Raw genomic sequence first — 6,315 nt, 5'->3', positions numbered from 1 at the left:
GCGTCGATGACATCACAATGGAAGAACAATTACCATCTTGGTACTCACCACAACATGGAAAAGCCCTATTTCTTTGGTCTTCGGACCAAAGAAGACCTATTTGGTCTTCGTGGACTTTTTAGTCTTTTGGGTCTTTGGGGTATTTTGGATCTTCAGAGTAGTTGGGGGTCTTCTGAGTCCTAGGTGTCTTTTTGGTCCTCTGTCATTTGGGTCCTTGGGGTTGTTTAGGTCTTTTCGATCCTCAGGGTCTTTGGGGTCTTCAGAATCCTTGAGGTCTTCATGGTCTTTTGTGTCTTCAACAGTTGATGGGGTATTTTGGGTGTTTGGGGTCCATTGGGTCATCTGCGTCTTTGGGGTATTTTAGGTCTTTTAACCGGTTGACACAGTCGTGTGTTGACACAAAGATTGCCCCTTAGACACCCCCACTCAAATTCCTCCTAAAGCACTACTCAAATCCTTTAAAACCTGAAACCTAGCCTTATGAAGGGGGACAGACACATGCACAGAGACACGCACAGAGACACATGCACAGACACAGACACACACACACAGACACACACAGACACACACACACACACACACACACACACACACACACACACACACACGCACAGACACAGACACAGACACACACACACACACACACACACACACACACACACACACACACACACGCATATATACATCTATATATATATCTGTACAGCGTCTGTCCTGTGTTGTGTTGTGTTGTCTTGTCACTTGTCATTTGAACTCCTATTTTAACTAATGTAAATACAAAGATGCAGCCCACGTCACTGGCGTCACGAGGGGGCTGCAGGGGGTGCGGACCGCACCGGGTGACACTTTCAGAGGGGATGACACCAAATTTTTGCAGTGTTTCAGCAGAAATGTATTAATTTTTAAAAAAAATATCCCTGTGGTTATTTAAAACAATAAAAACATTTTCCGTAAGCCCAGCTTACATGTATCAATATACCTACAAGGCTAAAACTCCATGCTAATTTACTTTTTGAACCTTCTAATGTGCTCCGGTCAGAGCGGTCATTATTACCCAATTACAATGACGCTTCGAATCACGTGGTTTCATCTGCACGCGCTCCAAAAACGCGCTGTTTTCGTTGCCGCTGGTGTATTTATCGTCGCTGCTTCTGTCAAATTTTCTGGTGTTTTATCTACAATGTTGTGGTAATTAGTATTTGTGAACCTATATCAATAACTTTTTTGAGAATGAAGTAGTAATTAAATAAAAAGAAGGAAAAAATATAATAGGCTTCCGCGCAGTTACTCATAATGTTGTAACTAATAATGTTGTAATTCAAGGTAAAAAGATTTTACAAAACAATTTTGTTGTTAGTATTAATTTATCTAAGAAATATGACTGTAATGACTGCCAACCACATGAGTTTTCATAACCAAGCAAACCTTTCATTTCATTTTTGCCATGCCAAAGGTTATGACGGTGTAGCAGCTGTGGGAATGAGGTTTTAACGGTGATTCACACCTTCTTTTTCTTAACAGCACTTTACATATTGATTTTTGTGACGTATACCGGCAACATTAGGCCCCACAGCTATTTCCATCTTTTAATTAGTGAAGTATTTATAAGTTTCACGATCTGGAGCGCGATCATGTGCCATGTGGTGACGCGATTTGTAGCGGCCATGTTTGGTCTACGAACCGGAGAACATCGTGCTGAGAGTGAATGAACACTGATGTCTTGCGAGAGATTAATTACGGATCCATAGTTGGTATGGTAATCTCATTCGGTATGGTAATCTGAATCTCATTCAGTAATCTCATTCGTTTCCTTGATACATAAAACGTTTATCACATTGCCTTTGCTGTTTTCTCGTGCAGAACGACAAGAACTAGAAGTGTAATTGTTTGTATCGAAGCCGAAATTGTGAATTGCAATTTTTGTACCTTGTAATGAGATCTGTCGGTAATTTCATGCTCGTTTCTCATGTTGTAGTTTCACGGAGCCAACGAATAAACGGGTTCATCAAAAGACACTGCTCGTCAGTCTCCAATTGATAAAGCTGATTCTTCTGATGCTAGCATGCATTCTGCAGAAGAGCAAGGAGTGGAAATGGCAGAATTTGAAGCAGAAGAGAGTGCTGAAAGTGACTCCAGCCATGATACTGTAAATGAGATGAGTGACGTTGAGGAGAAAGATTTGCAAATTTTATGTGATGTTTCTTTCTGGGAGATACCAGTTCCAGATCATTTTCGGGTTGAAATCATCAAAAGGGGAAGTGCTTCTTTCCAGAACAAAGATGGGCCTTTCAGTGTTGCGGCAAGGCAAGATGCAAAAGCAAAGGGAGATGTGCGCCAGCTTTCAAAAGAGTGGTTTTCCAAGGTGATGCCAAATGGTGAGAAAATTCTGCGGTCATGGATGGTTTACTCACTCGTCAGTGAGAGTTTATACTGTTTTTGCTGCCGACTGTTTGCCGTTAGTGCCACAGATACGACATCCAAATTTGTGACTGGGTTTCAGAAGTGGTGGAAACTGAGCCCGAAAGTACATAACCATGAGACACTGAGACATCCGAAGAGCACGGACGTTGCCTTGAAAAGTGGAAAACATTGGCAGCAGGACTGAGGCTGCACAAAACCATTGACGCTGAAACTATTGTTTTGATGGAAATGGAGAAGAAAAAGTGGAGGGACATCTTGCACAGATTGCTTGATATCACATTGTTTCTTGCCAAGCAGAATCTGGCATTCCGTGGCCACAAGGAAGATGAATCTTCATTGAATAAAGGGAACTTTCTTGAGATGCTTTCAAAATATGATCCAGTGCTGAAAGAGCACCCAATGAGATTAAAGCGCAGCACATGTAAACTTAAAGTATCAGTCTCTTATCTTTTACCAAAAACTCAGAATAAGTTTATAAGTACCCTGGCAAATCATGTGAAGGAGAAGCTTGTCATGGACATAAAGTCTGCGAAGGACTTTGGGATCATGTTCGACAGCACACCTGACATATCACATACTGACCAGATGTCCGAAGTGATCAGATATGTAAAAATCAACAATAGGAAAGTTGAAGTGAAAGAAGTATTTCTAGGATTTTTTCCTTCAAAGGGGAAAAAGCTGCTGACCTCAGTTCTGACATTCTTTAAAAAACTGGAAAGTGATGGATTGGACATAATGATGTGCAGCGCTCGAGGTTACGATAATGCTGCCACGATGGCTGGAATCCATGGAGGTGTACAAGCCATTCTCAAGGGAAAGAACAAGAAAGCTATTTTTAATGGATGTGTGGACCATTCGCTGAACTTGTGCGGTCAGCACTCTTTTCCTGAAAATGCATCGTGTGTGACGTTTTTTGGAACTCTTGAGAGATGTTTTATTTCTTTGCTGCTTCCACCAGTCGATGGGATGTGTTAATTGACCATACTGGAGTGTCATTGAAAAGGCTATCAACAACATGCTGGAGTGCTCATCATGATGCAGTTAAGCCAGTCAAAAAAAAGATTGGTAAGTTTGTGGCTGCGATTGAAGCTCTTTGTGATCCACATGAAAATTTGGACACAAGAGGAGCAGCACAAGGTCTTTTGACTGCTGTCTGTGATTTCACTTTTCTGTGCTACCTGTACTTCTGGTGTGATGTACTTCAGGAAGTTAATCTTACACAGCAGTCCCTGCAGACGAAGGGCTTAACTCTCGACAAGGTGGTGACAAAGCTAGAGGCGCTAAGACTTTTCCTGCGCGAGGAGCGCAGTTACCTAGTGGAGCATGCAATGGAACAGGTGCTTTTAAAATCAGACGAATATATAATTGCAGAAGAGAGAAGAGCCAGGTTCAAGAAGAGGATGGCAGGGGAGCAGGCAAGCGATGCTGGACGCACTCTGCAAGAAGAAAATAAGAGGGCGATGCTTGAGTGCATTGATCGCTTTCATTCCGAACTCCAGATCAGATCAAGAGCCATCAAGGAAGTAGCAGCCATGTTTGAGGCTGTTCAAGTGAAGTCTCATATCTGCCACTGAAGAAGAGTTAAAGGTGTCCACTGTCCATTCCAAAATTGACCACTTTCTATGATGAGGTATCCGAGAGTGAGCTTTTAATAGAAATACCAAGGCTGAGAAGGCACCTGAAAGCAGCAGAGATTGATCTGGAAGAAGCCAAAGATTGGGAAACATTAGACGTTTTGACATTCATGGCTGAATGGGACTTTGTAGAATCTCTCCCAACCCTTTCACGAAGCCTAAAATTATTTCTGACAATCTGTGTGTCTGTGGCTTCATGTGAGAGGAGCTTTTCAAAGCTGAAACTTATAAAGAACTATTTGCGATCTGCCATGGGACAGTCAAGGCTTTCCGATCTTGCGATATTATCAATTGAAAGTGAGTTGGCAAAAGGCATTGATTTCGATGAAGTGATTCACAAGTTCGCAGCTTTGAAGCCAGGAAAGGAAAGTTCTGAATTAGTCGAGTTGTTCACCAAGTGCTGAAATGCTTGTGTATTTGTTCCTGTTTATTTTCATAGTATTATTTCATTTATGAGTATATTTCCATATGCATTTGTCTTCAAGTTCGACATTATTTGGGCCGTTATTGATTGAATGAATGAATGAATGATGGTTTTAAGGCCATTAACTATTACTTAACCAATTTACTGCCTCACAGGTATTGAGTTTCCGCCATGTTGGCTGAAATACACGAGTCTCGTTGACTCTGGTCCCGTGTATTCGTGTGGTTTATCCGTCACGATATAACACACCACATTCAAGTATGGAAGGTCACCGGGCTGGCTTGTACTGTTCACGGTACTGTTGTCATCGGAATCTCCTGTCTCAGGTAGGGAACACAGGTCCTATATCATGTTTTTTTTCATTGCTTACTAATGTCCTAATAAATGTTCAAGTACAATGACATCTACTCCGATCTTTGTTGTATGAGATGAATGTAAAGAAACTTAACCAATATTAACTATTACTTCAGAAAGAAAGCTCACTCCTCCATATACTCTACTTTGTGTCTTTCCAGGCAATCTGGATGGAGAAGAGGGAGCTGCCAAGCGTACCTTGGAAGACGTATTTATTCGCTGTTTTATGTACGGCACGTTTCACGGGTGCATGGCCACACCACCGGTGATAAAACGTCGAGCAAACATTCTGATCATCTGTGCCATCCTCATCAGGAGAATTCCACCATTCAAATATCACTTTCTTGCAACATACACTGAGACACTGCTTTCATATTTGTACAAATGTCCAGTGAAACTAGAACTACAGATTGTGGAACATAAACCAATTTACAAGTACATCTGAATTCCAATCTATGGATGAATGAAGCTGCAGTTTGGTGGAGTGTAAAATGGTACAGACATGATCTAAACAGCCGTTATGCAAGTCTTAATTGCCTCATGATATCAAAACAGCAACATTTGGCCCGATGTGGTGAAATGATGCAAGTAAAGGATGAAGCTTTTTGTTTGCTATATGGAGTTTTCTTTCCCCCAATCTTTCAGAAATTATTCCCATTTCGATTCGAATCTCAAAATGGTTTGCAATCTCTATAAGTCTTTTTTTACTTTTATCGAAGGATCTTGGAGGAGCTTTACATTCATCTCGTACAACACAAAGACAGGAGTAGATGTCATTGTACTTGTACATTTATTAGGACATTAGTAAGCAATTTAAAAAAATATGATATAGGACCTGTGTTCCCTACCTGAGACAGGAGATTCCGATGACAACAGTACCGTACCAACAGTACCGCAGGGAACAGTACAAGCCAACCCGGTGACCTTCCATACTTGAATGTGGTGTGTTATATCGTGACGGATAAACCACACGAATACACGGGACCAGAGTTAACGCGACTCGTGTATTTCAGCCAACATGGCGGAAACTCAATACCTGTGAGGCAGGTCACATAACCTTCGATCCGCTTGTGTATCATGTGACCACACAAACAACATATTGTCGTGTGACTGCTCTCAGTTAACACCGGGAGAGTCACGAATAGGCAATAGCGAACTTTACTCGGAGGCGATGTTCAAACAGCGGATTTTATTATATGCGGGAGGAATAAAGAGATGGGAGATGGGAGAGGGATGAAGGGTCTTACCTGTCGAACCCGCCGGCAGTCCCAAAACCTGCAAATATAATAACTCAAACGAAAAAACAGGTTTAAAATGTACAGGGAAAAATAACAAAATGATTTATTGCAATAAATACCCGTGACAGGAAAAACGCAACGATAAAACTAAAATCCTATGGGATCCTCCACACCAGACTTAAAACACGGACAAAGGGGAATATAAAAAGAACTTGAAATTATATTATGTGTGAATTTAATTTGG

At 41.4% G+C, this 6,315-nt stretch overlaps 1 long non-coding RNA gene across 1 annotated transcript; it reads left to right on the top strand.

The window, feature by feature from the left end:
• Positions 1-585: 585 nt before the first annotated feature.
• Positions 586-5,446, top strand: LOC144891515 (uncharacterized). The gene is made up of 3 exons (XR_013622962.1): positions 586-1,751; positions 4,635-4,805; positions 4,995-5,446. It is a non-coding gene; the product is annotated as an uncharacterized LOC144891515 (long non-coding RNA).
• The last annotated feature ends 869 nt before the right edge of the window (positions 5,447-6,315 follow it).

This window comes from Myxine glutinosa, chromosome 4 (genome assembly GCF_964187855.1).
Source record: "Myxine glutinosa chromosome 4, kmMyxGlut1.1, whole genome shotgun sequence".
NCBI classification, from domain to species: Eukaryota; Metazoa; Chordata; class Myxini; order Myxiniformes; family Myxinidae; genus Myxine; species Myxine glutinosa.
Note: the sequence above shows the minus strand (reverse complement) of the source record. Positions and strands in the feature narration are given on the sequence as shown.